At 41.8% G+C, this 19,677-nt stretch overlaps 1 long non-coding RNA gene across 3 annotated transcripts in view; it reads left to right on the top strand.

Annotated features, from left to right (window-relative positions):
* The first annotated feature begins 3,433 nt into the window (after positions 1-3,433).
* The window catches only part of LOC133256765 (uncharacterized), an 81,168-nt gene continuing 64,924 nt past the window's right edge, over positions 3,434-19,677 (top strand). The window contains exons 1-2 of one of the 3 annotated variants that reach the window (XR_009739293.1): positions 3,434-3,643; positions 17,660-17,740. This is a non-coding gene — a long non-coding RNA (uncharacterized LOC133256765). The remainder of the gene's footprint in view (positions 3,644-17,659; positions 17,741-19,677) is intronic. The other 2 variants (XR_009739292.1, XR_009739291.1) reach the window with 2 other exon arrangements.

Genomic DNA, 19,677 nt, shown 5'->3' with positions numbered 1-19,677 from the left:
CAACTCTGCTTATTTTCTCTTCGGAACTATAACTGAGTCAGCTCTCCTATGACGTAGCTGGTAAGGAGCCCCTGATCTACAGGGGGACCCGTGTTCCCCTCCAGAGCTGAAAACAGCTCCTCAATTTCTTCCCATCTGGAGAAGACAATCTCGTTCACATCTTCAACCCAGGTCTTCTGTTTTGTTTTTTAAAGCAGTTTTTACTCCTGCTGAGCTTCTCATTGCCTGAGGCCCTGCAGTGGTCTAGCACTGACTGTTCTCTGCCCTGGTCCGCCTCCCACCTCCACCCCCCTCACCAGATCAGCCCCACCCTGGCAGGCTTCCTACAGATCCAAGTTAAAATACAATTTCCTGCTTTTGATAAGCAGACACTATCCAGCCAGAACAAAACAGAACACTCTGATACAATTGTCTCCCAGCCAACCGGGCCACCAGCTCCCACCCTTCAAATCTCCCCTCTTGGATGCCAAGGAGGAAATGCAATTTCTGATCTCTATTCCTGTATTTTTCACCAGACTCTCCAGAAACATATTGACAGGGTCTGTCCATGCAAATCAGTCAGAGAGCTGAGGCCAAGAGCTCAATCATGGGCATGTCATAGACCATCCAATCCACCCTAATAATTTGAACATGTATGGATACGTACAATCTTAAGTAGGCAAATAATCAGAAGAACTCTAGCTCAGCAGCTCCAAAAATGTATTTTTGGACCAGACATCATTTTCTATTAGAGTGAGGGTGTCAAACTGCCTACAAACGTGGCCTGACTTTTTGCCAAATGACTTTCCCTTGGAGCGATCCAACTGTGTCTCTCTCCGGAAGATGGTCAGTTCTCGTTCAAGGATCGTTCACATTATTCGCTGCCCTCTACTATCCTTGGGGGACCTAGTGTATACAGCAGGACAGTTGGGAGGGAGCTGAGGGATGTGTGTTACTCAGCATGTTTCCTCCACAAGCAAAGTGCTCTGGGTGCCCCAAAGTAGAATGTAGAACGAGGACTCTCATGTGAATGAGTTTATGAATGGGTTGGCAAGAAAGTATACTTGATGATAAAGGGTCAGTATGAGACTGGATTGAACTGATTCAATGTTTTCCAGGGGAGTGTGATGTCAACAGTGTTTGGAATTATCAGGAAAGTTTTCCCAGGTAGAAGTGATTTGGATTGAAGAAACAAAGAATAGAGAAGATTAGAGGTGAAGAAAGAGAAGAAGAGATGGTGTTGGAAGCAGAAATGAGTTCAACATGGCCGTGAGTCCCTATTATTAGAGTCCATATTATTGTGGAGCCCTTATTATGATGGAGACCTTATTAATATGAAGCCTATTTTATGGTGGCCCATATTATGATTGAATCCATATTATGGTGGGGTCCATATCACCTTTTGGGTCATGATGAGAAGCAGGCTGGAAAGACAGAAATTGTAGGTATATCAGATGTTTAATAAATGGCCAGTGACTAAGTAAATGAGCTCAGATTCCACATGGTACAATGTGAATGGATGGATCTGGTAGTAGCCTGACTTAACAAGAGACCTTTTCAAGATACTGTTTAGCCATGGGTGGATTTGCTGTCTGCTGGGGTGTGTGGGGGGGGGGGGGGGGGGGGGCTTGGGGGATGGAACTGAAAAGGCAACAATTGCAGGAATCCAGCAAGAGGGGATGGGAACCCGAATGCGAATGACAGGAGGAGTGAGGAGAAAGAGATGGGTTCTAGAAACTTCAGAGGCAGAATGAGCCTGGTACTCCCTAGACAGTACACTGGATCAGTGACAGACTGATGTCATTGGTCTGATACTGGGATTAAGGAATGAATCCAAGAGGGCACGAGATTTGAAGACTAGGATCACAGTTGTGTCCTCGGAGGGGACAGACTTCCTGATTTGGTTGGGGAACATACCCACAGTCTGGGACATGGATTGGGAAGGAATTGTAGCCATTTTCAGCAAAATACCCAACAGGAAGTTAAGCATTGACTGAACCTTGGTTGAAAGACTAGGACAGATGATACCCATGTGGAGTCACAAAGATTTTATTTTAATGGGTAAATTCAACAAGCCATGAAGGTAGGCTGTATCTGTATGCATTTATTCTGGGTTTCAGAGGGAAAGGGATATATTTAGTGGCATACTTTTAATGTTTAATTGTAAACATAGTGTATGTAAATTAAAGGGGCAGAGACATAGCATACAAATAGAATGTGTCATTTAAAATAAGTAAAATGAAATCTTTTGAGACCAAATTCTTTGTATGACGTTGTTGAAAGTAAGGAACTCATTCTGTTCTAGCACATTTATTTTTTTAAACTGTAAAGATGTGTGCACAGACAAACGTGAAAAAACCTGCCTCTCTTCCCAGTAAACAAAGTTCCACATCATATGAGGTCTCCACATGGAACTCATGTTTCACAACCAGGAGTTTGTGAACACTGAAAAAAAAATCTTTTGAGGAAAAAAGGAGTTGTTGAGTGAGTGATTGATGTAATAAAAGCAGGACTTGGGGTCAAATGATCAGGCAACAAATTTCAAGCATGTAACTGGGCACCAGGGTGCTTGTCAAAGGCTGGCTTGTTTCGGAGAGCTAGGAAGATTTTCCTCAAATAGTACCTTTAATTTGATCTGTGCCAGAATTAGCTATGAAAATAAAGAAAATAAGCTCTATATGTAACAAACATTCGAATGACAAAGAATTTAGCTATTGATAGCATTGTCAGCTCAATTATGAAATTATTTTTCAATCACGTGAAGGATACTTTAATTGACTTGAATTGGCGTGGCACAAAACAGCCCCAAGAGATGTCGTCTGAGCAAACTGAGAGCTGAGCATAAACTAGTTACAAACATTGACTTTGGAACCCCTTGCAAAACCCATGTATAACATCGTAAGTGGCGGTTTGCTCCTTTCTAGAAGGTTTGATCTGGTTTTGGGTGACAGAACTTTAAATCATTTCTGAATTAATGCTGGGGAAACTAAGGCTATGGTAGGCCTGCTCTAGTGGATATAAGTACCAGAATAAGGAAACAAGGAAAGAACAATTTATCCGTGACAAATGTTTCGGACTCACGGAAAATTCTGACAGTGGATGAGGACATTGACTTACGGAAATTGACAATGCCTTTTTAAAAAAGGATTGTTTTTTTTTTTGATGTGGACCATTTTTAAAGTCTTGATTGAATTTGTTGCAATATTGCTTCTGTTTTATGTTTTGATTTTTTGGCCTCAAGGGATGTGGGATCTTAGCTCTCCCACCAGGGATGGAACCCATACCCCCTGTTTAGAAGGTGAAGTCCTAGCCACTGGACCGCCAGGGAAGTCCCCAAAGTGCTTTCATATGACTAATCTAGAGCTTATTCTAAGTGTGAGAAAACTAGGTCATATGAGTATCTGAAGAATCTTCATAATCAAAAACTGAAATCATGTGAATCCACAGAACGCTGGTGTCCTCAAAGAGGAACAAATACGTTTTGATTCATCAGTTTAATGGAACCAACTGTCCCTGCTTAACGTGGATTTTTAGTACATTGGGAGTAGCGAAAGTGTCCCAGACTTAAGGAGGACTTTTGAGAAACTAGCCCTTGGGTTGTCTAGAGGCAGCTTCTTTAGAGTCAAGAACAAGACCAGGAACCCTCTCAACACTGCTAGTGGAGGTAAGGCAACAAGACAGATGTGGCCAAAGAGAGAACAGGAAACAGAAGAAGTGACAAAAATATTAACTTGGGCTTATCATCTTGGGCACACTTTTATTTGGATCAAATAGGACGATCTACTCACACTGGATTTATTTTCATCATGAGATTTCAGTGAGAGGTGGCATTGGTCCTTTATTATTGTGGAGAAATATGTGTAACATAAAATGTACCAGTTAAATCAGGTTTAAATATACAGCTCAGTGCCATTAAAGATGTTCACATTGTTGTATAACTACCACCACAATCCAGCTGAGAACCACTTTCTTTCCAGATTGAAACTGTCTGTTAAACACTCTCCGTGTCCCTTCCTGCAACCCCTAGCACCTACCCTTCTATTTTCTGTCTCCGTGGATTTAACTACCACGGGTACTTCATATAAGTGGAATCATACAATATTTATCCTTTTGTGACTGGCTTATTTCACTTAACACAATGGTCTTCAGGGTTCATCCATGTTGTAACACATGTCAGAATTTTCTTCCTTTTTAAGACTGAAAAATACTCCACGCTGTGGAACACATACTGTTCATTTATTCACCTTTCAACAGACTTTGGGTTGTTTTAACCTTTTGGTTCTGGTCAATAATGTTGCTGAAATGAGTGAAAGTGTTACTTGCTCGGTCATGTCTGACTCTTGGTGACCCCATGGACAGTAGCCTGCCAGGCTCCTCTGTCCATAGGATTCTCCAGGCAAGAGTACTGGAGTGGGTTGCCATGCCCTCCTTCAGGGGAACATCCTGACCCAGAGATGGAACCTGTGTCTCATTTTTTCTTCACTGGCAGGTGGGTTTTTTACTGCTAGTGCCGCCTGGGAAGCCTATATCTATATATTTATTTATTTGACTGTACTGAGTCTTGAAGCTTCCCCTGGGGGCTCAGGTGGTAAGTCTGCCTGCAATGCGGAAGACTCGGGTTCAGTCCCTGGGTTGGGAAGATCCTCTAGAGAAGGAAATGGCACCCCACTCCAGTATTCTTGCCTGGAAAATCCCATGGACAGAGGAGCCTGGTGGGCTGCAGTCCACGGGGTTGCAAAGAGTCAGACATGAGTGAGCAACTAACACCTCCACTGCACCGAGTCTTACTGTGGAATGTGGGATCTAATTCCCTGACTAGGGATTGAACCTGGAGCCCTTTGCATTGGAAATGCAGTTTTAGACACAGACCACCAGCGAAGTCCCTTATTTAGGTGTATTGTTTTCTTTGCATGATTCTATACCAATTCCCAATATTCTTTCAGTCAAATGACCACAAAGTCGAGCTGAAGCATGAGCTCAATATCAAAAGTCAGTGTATTTTGCCACAGAACAAGAAACTTTCTTCCATTTTTTTTGGTCCCAACTGTATCTTTATCCAGGAACCCTGGGAATCTAGCCATTCTGACCAGCCTGGGTGCCTGGTGCATGAGGAATTCAATACGTTACTTGGAAGAGAATGTGCTGGTCCAAGAAATGATGGAGAGGAGGCAGAGGGAAGGGGTAGAATCTGATGGGGAAGCAAAAACATTTGTGGAGAGTTTTGAAAAACAGAATCCGAAGCCCCCAGGGAGAGACCTCTGTCCCTGCTTCTGATGTTTGAGTCAGGGTTAAGACTTTCCAAAAATGAAGACTTTAAATCATCTATCATATGAAAAAGGGCAAATTGGGTTCATAAAGAACATATAAAGATCAGATATAATCCTTTGTCTCACAAGTCCACAGTGTAATAACTAAACGTCCACATCCAATTGAAGTCTTGCTAGGCATACTGGGTCACAGAAAACTAGTTTCCATGTAAATTCTTAACACAACATTTAACAAGTACAGATAAAAATCTACTTCCTTGAGTTGTGTAATTGAAGCACATCTTAGGTAACAATAGAGATGAATTTTTAAAATTTCAGTTTCTTCATCATAAAGAAAGGTTGTGTTTTTGAATACTTATGAATGATATTGATAATACTGTTATAAATGTAAATCTTTTGTTATTGTTTGTGCATTTTTTTCAACATGGAGAACCATATTGGAGAACTTTTGCCAAGCTATGCCTTTTATCACCAAAGAGAAATAGTCAATACAATCATTTAATAAGTGTATTTATACCAAATGTTTAAGAAAATAGTTGAAGGACTTCCCTGGTGGTCTAATGATTAAGACTTTGACTTCCAAGGCAGGGCGTGTGGGTTCGACTCCCCATTGGTGAACTAAGATCTCACAGGCCTCGTGGCCAAAAAAATCAAACCATGAAACAGAAGTAATATTATAACAAATTCAGTTGAAGACTTTAAAAATGGTTCACATCAAAAAAAATCTTAAAATAATAGTTGAAATAGTACCTTGCTATTTTCTCTATGAAACTTGAGAATTGCATTAAATATGGCAGATAAGAATGATAGCTCTTATGTAAAAAGAAATGCATGACATTAATGGGAAATGCTGATTCCGTTTATTTTAATAGCACAAACATTTAAACCTTATTTCTAAAGATAAGAGAGGAAGAGAGTTAAGAGAGAGATTTGGGGGATGGGAAATTGAGGAGGCTACCAAAAATCTTTCACTTCCAATAGGTCTTAATGTTTAAAATCTCTGAAGTTTCCTTGTGTGTTATGAAAAGCTACCAATTTATCTTTTTCCATTTTCCCAAAGGAGGTTGACCCAAATCCAACAGCAGCAGTTGAAAAATTTCTCGCAGCTTTATCAAATGGCCCCTACAGAGCCCAGCTTAAAATTAAAAGCTCCTCTTACCAGAGGGAATATATGTGACTCTAATAACTGAAATGTGTTTTTACTTTCTATTACAGAGGTCAAAAGGTTTCTAAACAAACTGAATTTATCAATTATTTAGAGTTGATTTCGTCTGAAGTGGTATTTCTGGGATATTATTTGGGGGATAAATTCAATGTTCTAGAGCCAACAGCAGTATTTTATTCATAACAAATTTCCACGAAACTGAATTTGCTGGGGCAACTTAATTTCCACTATCGTGTTTGCACTGTAGAAATATCAACCGAGGTGTTATAGGGCCTAACTAGTGGGCTTTTCAAAGGAAAAATTCCATCTAAACACGTTTATTCAGCACCTCCCTGCTCTCTGTTTATTGCTTAAGAAATGAACTAACCTCTCTATCTACTGGGATTAAATATATATATATATATACACATATATATTTAGGCCCTGAAACAGTCTTCAGAACAACAGAGATATATTGAAAGTTAAAAACAATATCTTAAATGACATTGTCATTCTAGCGGCCAAAGAAGATGAGATTGTTGTCAAGATTTTGATTAGAGTTTTCCTTTTTTTTAAATGAAGGAGATCCAGGTCTGTGTGCTTACATGCACATGCCAACAAGCATGTGTGTGTGTGTGCATGCGTGTGTGTGTGCGCGTGCATGTACTTGGGGTGGGCCATGTCTCTCTGCAAAAATTCTCCTGGGATCTTGATGGACCACTTGGTGTAGAGCTCTATGTTATAGAATTCAATGACAGTTTATAGAGCATCTCCTCTAGATTCTTAACACAGTGCATCGCCCATGTAAATATTATGTTTATTATATACTAACTAAACATATATTGGGTTTCTGCCTAAAGCCTGCCATTTGGTGTATGCAGAAAACATTATAGAACAGTTCATAAATTCATTTGAAGCTGTGTTAAATGAAAGCAGCCATCCAGAAGCTGAAATTTTTTCATCTTTAAAATAGCAGCTTTCCCAGCTCACAAGCAGTAGGTTTATTTACGCCGGTGAATGCAATGCCCCAAAGAAACCTAGGAGCAAGGCTGTGCGTCCTGTTTTCATGAAAGCCAAAGATTTAGTGAGAGTTCCCTTATCAATATGGGTCTTTATTTTATTGTTTTTATTATTATAATTATTTATTTTATTTTTGTGGGCAAATTTAGGGAGAAGGGGGGAAAAAAAGCTTTTCCTTTCCTGATCCTTATTAGCCTGTTCAAGATGGAAATAACAGCAATTAAGTTTTCCAGACATGCACTGATAAAGATAAATGAGAAATGAAGGCAGGAAGAAGGATGGGCATGCACAGGCCAGCCATTCTACCTCTCCGGGAACTGGAGGGCTGGGGGGCTAGTTGGAGGCAGAACAGCTTGCACCTCTGAATGGCTGGCTGGCATCCAGCTGGTACTCTCGGAGACCCCCAAAAGCTACAGGCCACCCTTCTGAGGGTGTTGTCTGCAGAGGTAAGCTGCGAGATTTTCGAATATGAAGACGGACAGAACTGGTCCCCACGTGGAGACTGACTGGGGGGTTTGAACCCTTACCTGGGCACCTCATTCCTGGAACTGGTTCACGGTAGGTTTGGCTGAATTCAACTCCAAACATAACATTTGGGATTTTCACTGGTTCACTGCGCTGACAATTCCAGCCCCACAGAAATAGTAGACTAGTGTTCTCTGTCCATGTTGCCATTTTTAATCAGCACATCTTGAAGTGCTTATTAAAGTGCCTTTGATTGTAAGCAAAGTTTGGAGGCCAACACTGCGTGAAAAAGGAATTGGGTGGTTTTGGTTAACAGTCTTCACAGGAATGCTGGGGTTGTGGATGTTGTTGTTGTTTAGTCGCTCAGTTGTGTCCGACTCTTTGTGATCCCATGGACCGTAGCCCGCCAGGCTCCTCTGTCCATGGGATTCTCCAGGCAAGAATATTGGAGTGAGTTGCCATTTCCTTCTCCAGGGGATCTTCCCAACCCAGGGGTCAAACCCGAATCTTCTGCATTGGCAGGCAGATTCTTTACCACTGAGCCACCAGGGAACCAAATCAATAACCAATATCTTTTGCTCCTTGAGCAAGGGCTTCTGCCTGTTTGGTTCACTAACTTATCTCAAGCACCTTGAGCAGAGGTGGATACACAGTACGTGCTCAACCAACAGCACAGCGACGGAAGGGTCCAATTCCTTGTTTGAACAGTGATTTTCAACCTCAAAGCTATGAGTGTCGCTTTCTCCAGTGTTCACCTTTGCTCTGGGAATTGGGAACTGAGCACTTCTGGTTCAGACTTCAGAAGAGCTGAGCCTTTACTCTTTGTACGGAAAAAGGGAACTTAACCCTATGTGGATAGATCTCTTCTGACCCTGTTTGTGGAAAGTCATTTCTAAAGAGGCACAGGGGCCGTCGGTTACTGGCGTATCAGGTCAGTATCTGATAAATTCTCCTATGTGGAGAACTGAGTGGTAACAAAGGGGAAAACTTCAGCTCTTTCTTTTCTGGTTGCTAACTTTTTTAAGAATGGACATTTGCAACTGCTCAGATATGCAACTTGGAGTCTCATGGGGGTGGTTCCTTGTGAGGTTATAGCAACTGGGTTCCTAAAAATATTTACTACAACTCAGAGATTCCAGAATTTTTACTTTTTTTTCCACTGATGCTCCTCCCACACATCATTTGAATGCTCTGGTAGAGTAAAATTCATCCTGAGAACTGCAGACTCCAAGTCCTCAATGAGCTAATTAGGAAATAAAGACTGCACTCTTTCATATACAAAATAGATAAACAAGTTCTTACTTATAGCAGGGGGGACCATAATCAATATCTTGCAATAACCTATAATGGGAAAAGAATCAGACTGTGTGTTAGCTGCTCAGTCTTGTCTGACTCTTTGTGACCCCATGGACTGTCACCTGCCAGGCTCCTCTGTCCATGGGGATTCTCCAAGCAAGGATACTGGAGTGGATTGGTAGCCTATCCCATCTCCAGGGGATCTTCCCAACGCAGAAATTGAACTGGGGTCTCCTGCATTGAGGCGGATTCTTAACCAGCTGAATCACTTTGCTGTATACCTAAAACATTGTAAACCAACTTATAGTCAATAAAATTATGTAAAATAATTATCCTCCAATTAAAAATAAATTAAAAAAAGATTCCCATAAGGCCAAAATCAAAGAAAGTTCTAGGAAAGTCCATTTTAGGGTTCTCACAAAAATAACTCAAGAATTCTAAATAAAGTAATAGCAAAGAAAAAGAATAAAATAATTAAAATGGAAAAAGTTATGAAAGGCTTTTTAAAAAAAGAAATACACCCTTTTAAAGCCAGGAAGAGTATCCAGGGGCTAGATCTGAATGCTCTTAAGATGCCACATGACTTTGGGTCCTTCCCTGTCCCAGTCTAAGGGTCTGCAGTGCCTACACTCCTGAGTGTTCGATTTTTGAGATATGAGCAAAGATTGCGAATGGAATGATTGTTTTATCCTCCACAGCTCTTGCAACTGTGGTCCACGACTGTGAACAGGGTGTGGGCATGCGGGGTGCAGGCCATACCAGTGCTTTCAAAGTCTCAGTAGAAGAACAATTTATCTGAGCAACCTATGCCTTTTTTGCTGCTTTAATAGGAAACACTACATCCCAAACAAGGATGACCAAGGTGGGTGGGTGAGGACCCATCTTGGTTTATGAACCTGCTGGCCATGTGACTGCAGGACAAACAGAGGGAAGGCATGGCCCCCACCTATGATTCCCTGCTCACCAGGTCTGTCCTCAGGGGAGGACTCAGAATATTGAATATATTAACTATTGTTACTATGTAGACAGTTACTATACAGTTGCAGCTATAGGCGCATCTGGTTAAAATCCCCATGTTGTCCCACTGCTTGTCCTAACAACTCCTATGGAATTGTCAGTCCTCCTCTGGTAGACACGGCAAATAGAACTAGAACCTGAAAACTGGAGGTTTTCATAAATTCTCACCTGCTCGCTCAGTTAATCCTTCTTTTCAGTCTTGATTGTAGGTACAGAGAGACTGGACCCTGGACAATGTCATTTGTCAAGGTGGAAAAAATGAAAAGACATGGGAATTCATTGTTAAGCAATGTGAGGGTAACTAGACAAGGCAGTGTGTGAAGACAAAATTGAGATGTCAGCTTTTGGAGTGATGCTAATTATTTTTATTATTACTCTTATTATGATTTTCCATGGAAAGAACAGTGTTCCTAAGTATGGGGGAGAAAGTCAAAGATTTGCGGTCATTGGGTTTAAAAATTATCTTTAGTTATCTAATCAGTAAATAGTTAATTAGCATATTTATGCCCCAGCATGAAGAACACATGCCCCCTCACCCCAGCCCCCGTAACACACACTTGCAGACACACAGGTCTACTGTCAGGACAAATATATTGTCCCACCATTATATATAAAGAGGTTCTTGGAAACATACACAGCCTGTGAACCTGTAAAGTGCTGACATGACAGCCCCTGTCAATGTGAATTCTTACTCTTTATTTTTGTTCTCAGATCCAGTTTACGAAACATGTCCCCGATATTTATAACAGGGGAAGATGCTTGCTTTAATGGAGATCTTATGCTGCATTCCTAACAGTTTGTAAAAGTTGTTCAGTGAGTGTTTTGGTGTCTTTGGATTGCACTTTCTACTGATAAATATTTTACCCAGTTGTCATGATTATCTTAATGTGGAGACAAGGAGATACTAGATTAATCCAAGTGTTTTTGGAGACAAGCTGATATCGTCTAGAGAGGTGTTGATTTTATTTGCAACACAGAACCTGTAAGCCATTCAGTTTTCTAAGACTTCCATAGTGGAAATAATAAGTACACAGACACCAGCCAAAACTTCCTATGCCGTTGTGCTTTGCATGTTTTTAAAAGTGGTAGGAATTCTGAGAGAGTATAGCTTTGTCTTTCCTTTTTATCAATTATTTAGAAAAAATACCCCCAGGTTGGATGCTATGGACTCAATGTTTGTGTCCCACCCCAAATTTATATGTTGAAGGCTTGTTTGTTGTTTTAGTCACTCAGTTGTGTCTGACTCTTTGTGACCCTGTGGACCGTAGCCGCCAGGCTCCTCTGTCCATGGGATTTCCCAGGGAAGAATACTGGAGTGAGTTGCCATTTCCTTCTCCAATGGTTTTTCCAGTAGTCAGGTATGGATGTGAGAGCTGGACCATAAAGAAGGCTGAGCACCAAAGAATTGATGCTTTTGAATTGTGGTGCTGGAGATCAAACCAGTCAATCCTAAAGGAAATCTATCCTGAATATTCATTCAAAGACTGATGCTGAAGCTGAAACTCCAATACTTTGGCCACCTGATGCAAAGAGCCGACTCATTGGAAAAGAGCCTGATGCTGGGAAAGATTGAGGGCAGGAAAAGGGGAAAGCAGAGGGTGAGATGGTTGGATGGCATCACTGATTCAATGGACATGATTTTGAGCAAACCCCAGGAGAGAGTAAAGGACAGGGGAGCCTGGGGTGCTGCAGTCCATGGGGTTGCAAAGAGTTGGACACGATTTAGTGACTGAACAACAGAAACAACAAGCCTTAATGTGATGGCATTTGGAAGTGGGGCCTTGGGAAGGTGACTGGCTCCTGAATGTGCAGCCCTCATGATGGAATTAGGATTAGTAGGCTCAAACTACTGCATTTAGAGGGTGTCCCTGATAGCTCAGCTGGTAAAGAATCCACCTGCAATGCAGGAGACCCCAGTTTGATTCCTGGGTCAGTAAGATCCTCTGGAGAAGGGATAGGCTACCCACTCCAGAATTCTTGGGCTTCCCTTGTGGCTCAGCTGGTAGAGAATCTGCCTGCAATGCAGGAGACCTGGGTTCGATCCCTGGGTTGGGAAAATCTCTGGAGAAGGGAAAGTCTACCCACTCTAGTATTCTTGCCTGGGAAATCCCATGGACAGAGGAGCCTGGTGGGCTACAGTCCATGGGGTTGCAAAAAGTCTGACATGACTGAGTGACTAAACACATTGTATTTAGAATGGATAACTAACCTGATCCTACTGTGTAACCCAGGGAACTATATCCAATCTCATGGGATAAATCAAAATGGAAAAGAATACTAAAATAGAATACACACATACAGACACAAATTGGGAAAGGAGTACATCAAGGCTGTATATTGTCACTCTATTTATTTAACTTATATGCAGAGTACATCATGGGAAATGCTGGGCTGGATGAAGCACAAGCTGGAATCAAGATTGCCAGGAGAAATATCAATAAGCTCAGATATGCAGATGACACCCCCCTTATGGCAAAAAGCAAAAAAGAACTAACGAGCCTCTTGATGAAAATGAAAGAGGAGAGTGAAAAAGTTGGCTTAAAACTTAGCATTCAGACCATGAGGTATCATCTCACATTGGTCAGAACAGCTATTATCAAAAAGTCTACAAACGATAAACGCTGGAAAGGGTGTGGAGAAAAGGGAGCCCTCTTACACTGTTGGTGGGAATGCAAACCAGTACAGCCACTATGGAGAACAGTGTGGAGATTCCTTAAAAAACTGGAAATACAACTGTCATATAACCCAGCAATCCCACTACTGGGCATACACACTGAGGAAACCAGAATTGAAAGAGACATGTGTACCCCAGTGTTCATCGCAGCACTGTCTACAATAGCTAGGACATGGAAGCAACCTAGATGTCCACCAGCAGATGAATGGATAAGAAAGTTATGGTACATATCTACAATGGAATATGACTTAGCTATTAAAAAGAACACATTTGAATCAGTTCCAATGCTGCTAAGTCGCTTCAGTCATGTCCGACTCTGTGCCACCCCACAGACGGCAGCCCACCAGGCTCCCCCGCCCCTGAGATTCTCCAGGCAAGAACACTGGAGTGGGTTGCCATGTCCTTCTCCACGGTTCCAATGAGGTGGATGAAACTAGAGCCTATTATACAGAGTGAAGTAAGTCAGAGAGAAAAACACCAATAAAGTATATTAACACATATATACAGAATTTAGAAATATGGTAACAATGACCCTATATGTGAGACAGCGAAAGAGACACAGATATAAAGAACAGACTTTTGGAGTCTGTAGGAGAAGTCGAGGGTGGGATGATTTGAGAGAATAGCATTGAAACATGTATATTTCCATATGTGAAACAGATCACCAATCCAAGTTCTATACATGAAACAGGGCACTCAAAGCCAGTGCACTGGAACAACTCTGAGGGATGGGATGGGGAGGGAGTAGGGAGGAGGGTTCAGGATGAGGGACACATGTCCACCCATGGCTGATTCATGTCAATGTATGGCAAAAACCAGTACAATATTGTAAAGTAATTAGCCTCCAATTAAAATAAATAAATACGTTTTAAAAATGCAAAAAAACAAAAACAAAAAAAATGCTCAACATTCAGAAAACTAGGTCATGGCATCTGGTCCCATCACTTCATGGCAAATAGATGGAGAAACGATGGAAACAGTGAGAGACTTTATTTTTGGGGGCTCCAAAATCACTGCAGATGGTGACTGCAGCCATGAAATTTAAAGATGCTTGCTCCTTGGAAGAAAAGCTATGACCAACCTAGACAGCATATTAAAAAGCAGAGAGATTACTTTGCCAACAAAGGTCCATCTAGTCAAAGGTATGATTTTTCCAGTAGTCATGTATGGATGTGAGAGTTGGACTGTGAAGAAAGCTGAGCACAGAATAATTGATGCTTTTGAACTGTGGTGTTGGAGAAGACTCTTGAGAGTCCCTTGGACTGCAGGGAGATCCAACCAGTCCATCTTAAAGGAATTCAGTCCTGAATATTCATTGGAAGGACTGATGCTGAAGCTGAAACTCCAGTACTTTGGCCACCTGATGTGAAGAGCTGACTCATTTGAAAAGACACTGATGCTGGGAAAGACTGAGGACAGGAGAAGAAGGGGACGACAGAGGATGAAATGGTTGGATGGCATCACTGATTCAATGGACATGGGTTTGGGTGGACTCTGGGAGTTGATGATGGATAGGGAGGCCTGGTGTGCTGCAGTCCATGGGGTTGCAATGAATCGGACACAACTGCATGACTGAACTACACTGAACTGATGTAAGTGAGTCACTTTTCTGTATAGCAGAAATTAGAACTGCATTGTAAGTCAACTGTATTTCAGTAAAAAGAGAAGACACATAAGAGAGATGACCACTCTCTCCATCACATGAGGACGCAATGAGAAGACAGCCATCTCCAACCCATCAAGTGGGTCTCACTGGAAACTGAGTCTTTTACCTGAACCCTCCAGCCTCCAGAATTGTGAGAAATAACATCTGTGGTTGAAATCTCCCAGCCTCTGGGTGGGTGGAGGGGGGTGGTTTTGTGACTAAGATGCTGGCTAAACTTGGCTTGGGTTGAGAGGTCCCTTCACAGAGGACCACACTCAGGTATAGCAATCTGAAGGTCACTCTCATTCAGGGTGCTCAAAGAAGTGAATTTGCTTGATCCCTTTTATTTGGAGAATGCTCTATTAATATAATGAGATCATTGTGATTTCTTCACGGTCATGTCCTGAGTACCCTGCAGGCGTCAGGTCCTGGGGACCTCTGTGTAGGGATAAAGGTCCACGCCCCACGTCAGCCCTCCACCTCCTTGCCCCCAGTTCACTGCCTCCAGGAAGCAGCTGTTAGATATTGGTCTTATTGTAGAATGAAAAAAGCAGATAAGACCACTGCAAGTTATTAATAAAACTGAGGCCCATGGATTCATTATGTTCTTTCTTTCCTGCTGGCTGCAGAAAGGGTGCTCAGGCAACTGGTCTACCTTCCCTTCATCAACCCTGCCCCCACACCATTACACACACACACACACACACACACACACACCTGGTTCAGCCTTCTCACTTCATCTCTTGTATCTGCTGCTCTCCTTGGAGGCAGCTTAGTCTGACAGATGGGTTTTGAGCTCCAGCCTCACAGGGTGTAGGGAGGGGGAGGGTTATTTTTATTTGCTACTGTCACTCAAACATATGTCCCTCAGGGACTTGGAAGAGTTACTATGGAAGAGTTACTATGTTTCAGGCAGGATCTAGGCATTCTTGGAGGCTCTTGGGCTAGTTCTGTCAAAGACTCATCGAAGTCTTTATAGAGTCTTGATCTTCACTCTCCCCTAATGGTCTAACAAGGTGTTGGCATCTCCATTGGATAGGTGAGAGAGAGCTGAGGTTTAAGACTTGCTCAAGCTCACCTACCTGGGGAAACAGAAAACAAAGAAGCCAACAACCCCAAAAATACAGTTTCAGTATTTATCAGTGCTATAATAAGATGGGCAAGGGCAGAGTCAGTGAAGGGGTGGGGTTGATTAGTGTGGGCTGTGGGGGAAAGCTTGGAACACATAAAAGATCATTCTGGCTTTCAGTTGAATGGGTCCTGTGTTGCGGTTACATTGGACCAATTTAACCCTCAGCAGGGCAATTCAGTTAATAAATATTTCCAAAGAATTTGATCCACCCACCAAAGTATAAGCTTTGCTTTCCTTCATGAAAACTTTCTCACACGTGAACATTTATATTATTGTGAATTAAAGTTTAAGGCTAGAGACTTCCCTGGCATCCAGTGGTTAAGACTACGAGCTTCCAGTGTAGGGGGCCCGGGTTGGATCCCTGGTCAGGGAAACTAAGATTCCCACATGCCACGTGGCATGGCCAAAAGTAAACAAATAAATAAAATCTTAAATAAATAAAATTTAAGGCTGTGTTTTCATGGGCTAAATAAATGTTTCTGCTCAGTGTTGTGTGGCAGCCTGGATGGCAGGGGAGTTTCAGGGAGAACGGGTACATGTCAACATGTGGCTGAGTCCCTTTGTTGTCTACCTGAAACTACCACGATATTGTTAATTGGCTATACTCCAATGTAAAATAAAAAGCAAAAAAAAAAAAAAATGAAATAGGAAATAGCATTCTCAGTGATATTCTATTCCAGTTAAATTATCTCTTAATGAATCACGTTTTTAACCAAGATGCAATTTTCTAAGGTAGTATAAATTGGTGTCAAAGGCCAATATAAGGTATCATGGAAGTGGGTAAAATCTCAAGGAGTTATGGAAAACACTCAGGAATGGAATGATTCCAAAAGCTGTTCTTTATTTTTCTCTTTTTTATTTTTTAAATTATGAAAGTATGATAACGCATTTACAGAAGACTTGGAAAATACAGAACAAAGTTACACATAGTTCTACTTTATATTACAATTATTTTTTAAAGTAGATAAGAGTTTTTAGTTGGAGTTTCAACATCAAACTCTCAAAAATTAATAGAATGAACATACAGAAAAGTAGAAAGATATAGTAGACCTGAAAAGTACCATGAACTGATTCAACATAATTAAGATTTATACAATTTTCACCCAACAGTAGGATACACATTCTTTTGAAGTTCCCAAAGACTATAAACTAGGAGACACTGGAACATATCCAGGGACTTAAAACAAGATGCAAAAAATTTCATGGTCTAAAGGTATTGAAATAATATAGGGTCTATTCTCTTATCACTGTGGAATTATGTTAGAAATCAATATCAAAAGATATTTGAAAATAACCCACATATTTTCAAGTGCAATGTGATATTTACCAAGAGAGATTCCAAAGCTGTTCTGACAGTTTGCACATTTGCACACCCTATTGCTTCCTCGTGTGGTGCCTTTGTGCAAATGAGGAAAGTATACCCCTTACTCCTGGGGTGACCCAGCCCCTGTCCCATCACATAGCTTGGTGAACCAGGAAAGTGCTGTATTTCCACTTACCATTCCCCTCCTCAATCAGAGACCCTTAAGCAAGGCAGATATAGTGTCCATAACCCTGCAACAACCCCTGACGTTTCAGGCAATAGTAATAATAATTCCTTCTACTCCGTGGTGCATCAAAGCAACTGTACAAATACCCTTCATTAATTTCCCAAATCACCTTGAGTGATGGATGGAGCAAAGATCTTTATTTTACAGTCATGGAACAGAAGTACAGAGATACTCTGTGACTTTCCCAGAGTAACACTGGTCCTAGTTAGCTCTGGTCAGAGGCAGAGGTTAGTGACCCTTGGTCTTTTTCTTTCTGATGTATTAGCATCATCCAGGCTAGAGATATCCATGTGTTCACAGCCTTCATCATCAGTCATTCAAGATTGCAAGTTGTTGAGGAAGGGCTCTCTGCCTCCTTCATCTGTGTGTTTCGCAAACCCATCATAGTATTTGACACATACCAAATATGCAGTGAATGTTGGTTACATGAATGACAGAAAGCATTGGTTGTTCGGGTTGTGTTGTTACAGACGTGTTCTGCTGAGAATGACTGCAATGCTTCACCACCTTTTTCTGCTGCTAAACCTGGAGGCGTGGTCAGCACCCCACAGGTTTGTCTGTTTTCCTGCAGAAGCCAGCTCACAGCTGCATCGGTCAAAGCTCTATGGGAAATGGAGGAAGGCAGGGGAAAGATCACCCTGTGACAGAGACGAATGCAGGTCTGAGAGGCTGCTCGGCAAGTAATGAGTCTACACCTTCTGCTGCCTTCAGAAAACTGATGTCATAGAAGGGATGACATCTGAGAGCCTGGGCTCCTTTAAAGATGCCATGTGATCACTGAGGTTTCCTCCCCTGCTTATTGCCTGCTAGTTTCCCTGTGATATCCATCAGGCTCTTTAGAAAACAGAAAAAATAAGCTTGCAAGGCTCAGAGTAAACTGGCTCAGACCCCTCCCTCAGCCATGGGTTGTGTTATTAATAATGTTCAGTTAGAGACTTTGGAGATCCCATGAGGAGATTTGGCTTCTCCTGGTGTCCCCAGCATCATGAATTCCCATCTGAAGATGCTTCCAAGATTGCAGGGTGAAGCATCAGAATTCATCAGCCAAACGGGTATTGTCAATCCTTGTAAAAACCAAGGGCCTTCTGTGAATAACTCCCAGTTGAAATCATGAAAAATCACACCCAAGTTGATTTTCCATAGGTCTAAAAATACGGGGAGCCAGTGAGTTACTCTTATCCAGCTCAGAATAATGTCATAATTGAACGATCTATAAACGGCATTATGCAAAGGAACATTGAACAAATGCAGCTGAATGCTCTTCTATTGGAATCTTTTCTTTCTCACAATTAAATGTCATTATGAGGGATTCTACTCCATTTTATACGTAATCAGGACTTGTAAAGTCTCAATATAAACACCATTTTTATTTGATCAGAGTTCATTATGAGAAGCAACTACTGTATAGAAAAATGTCTTAAATTATGCTCTGGACTCCAAGTCAGGATTTAGTAAATGGGAGGGAAAAATGGCTGCCTTACCAGGCTAGGCATACCTTTGCAATCTGGTACATTTCCTTACGTGGCCTTGCTCAGGCTTATAAACCCCTGGAATCAATTTCTTTTAAAAACACGTTTTTCAGAAACTTATTACGCACTTTAGAGATATATTATATACCTTCAGCAGCAAAAGAAGAAAAATTACAGGTGCAAAAGCAGCCCATTTTTCTAGCGGCTGCAATGATGCGGTGTACCATTCCCAGGGGAACAGTAAAAATTACGCTCCGACAGCAACAGGGCAGAAGCCCACAAAGGCACAGCCGGGCGAGTGGCACGGCCAGGGAGTGTGCTAATAAATCAAGATAATTCTCTGCCTGCCTTGAACTTAGACCCGGCTACAATTCACTGGTACAGCCGGGAAAAAAAAAAAAGTCTGTTAGTGGAATTCAGCTTTACTGGGGGGACGTGATTAGTCACTGGGCAGATTGAGCCTCGATTGCATCTAAATGGTCCACTTTATGAACCATTTATCTTCTGCTCAGACCATTTTCATTACACCCAAAACTGATGCTGAGCCACCAGCTGTAAGATACAGCCTGGTGAAAATTAATAACCTTTCCCCCCCTCCCCTTCTGCAGGACTCCTGCATATGTGAACAGGAGCATTTATCCCTGTTTTGTTGCTATTTGCATCCCAGCTTCCCTGGCACTCTTTCAATTTTCTCAAGTCTCTTAGCCTTTGCCCCCTGTTTTGCTTTTGCAACACAAACAATCCATCCTGTGCATTTAAAATTCTCTTAGCGCCCTGACATCGCGCTCGAGCCCTAGAGCAGGAAGCAGTTTGCACAGAAAGGGCTCTTATTAATTCCTCTGTCCTGCTTTCCTGCTAAAATATAGGGATCTTGAGATTACTGCTGGGTCCCTTAAAGACCATTTAGAGCTGTGCAATTTAAAAAAGGAGACCTTTATTAATACCTGCTTAGGCTACTGACTGCGGGGAGGGCAGAGGAGGGCTGGCTGTGATGGAAGATAGTCTCGTGCTGAAGCAGA

This window comes from Bos javanicus, chromosome 11 (assembly GCF_032452875.1).
Source record: "Bos javanicus breed banteng chromosome 11, ARS-OSU_banteng_1.0, whole genome shotgun sequence".
NCBI lineage: Eukaryota > Metazoa > Chordata > Mammalia > Artiodactyla > Bovidae > Bos > Bos javanicus.
Note: the sequence above shows the minus strand (reverse complement) of the source record. Positions and strands in the feature narration are given on the sequence as shown.